Raw genomic sequence first — 781 nt, forward strand, 5'->3', positions numbered from 1 at the left:
TAAAACACTGTAACTCTAAGATTCTCAAGCTCTGATGTACTATGAAAATCTTCTGTTTTGAAGCAGTGACTTATGGCTCCCCAGACTTTCCGAGATGGGGAGAACCTAACTGTTATCTGAAGTCAAGGCCTAGAGATTGTTCTTAGACTCTACAGTCTTCAAATCATGGTGAGCAAATTGTACGAATAATTGCCAGCCTACCTACTGTTTTGTGTGTGTGTGTGTGTGTGTGTGTGTACATACACACATACATACAAGCAAAAGTAAAAGATCCAACTTAACTCTAACTACTTCCTGTATAATCTTAAAGGACTTAATATAAAGACACCAGCCACACACTTGAAGCCTGACAGCCCAGCACTGGAAGTTACGCTGTAGGAGGTAAGCAACCCTTCCTTCTCCTCCCTAATACTCCAAGCCGCACCATCAGGCTGCAACTGCATGTGCTTTCTCTCCTGTCAACTCTTCTAAAGCCAATTTGGGAATGAATTGAAAGAAAAACAAATGAGAGGTGTACATAAAGTAGCCTTTATACCGCTCTGAGGAATTCCTTTCTGTTATGAAAACTATATGCTAATCTCTCATATCATGATTTACGGCTAATACTTTAAAATAAACAAGACTTTTCAAGCCATTTCTTCTTAGTGTTAGCAAGCAGTAAGGCATTTCATATAAATTTAAAGATTTTAGAAATATTAATCTCCCCTTGAATAACTTTCTGTCTTCATATATGAAGAAAGTGGTTAGCTAGCCATGTGTATAGTATTTTTAGAGTCATATA

The sequence above is a fragment of the Rattus rattus genome, chromosome 4 (assembly GCF_011064425.1).
Source record: "Rattus rattus isolate New Zealand chromosome 4, Rrattus_CSIRO_v1, whole genome shotgun sequence".
NCBI lineage: Eukaryota > Metazoa > Chordata > Mammalia > Rodentia > Muridae > Rattus > Rattus rattus.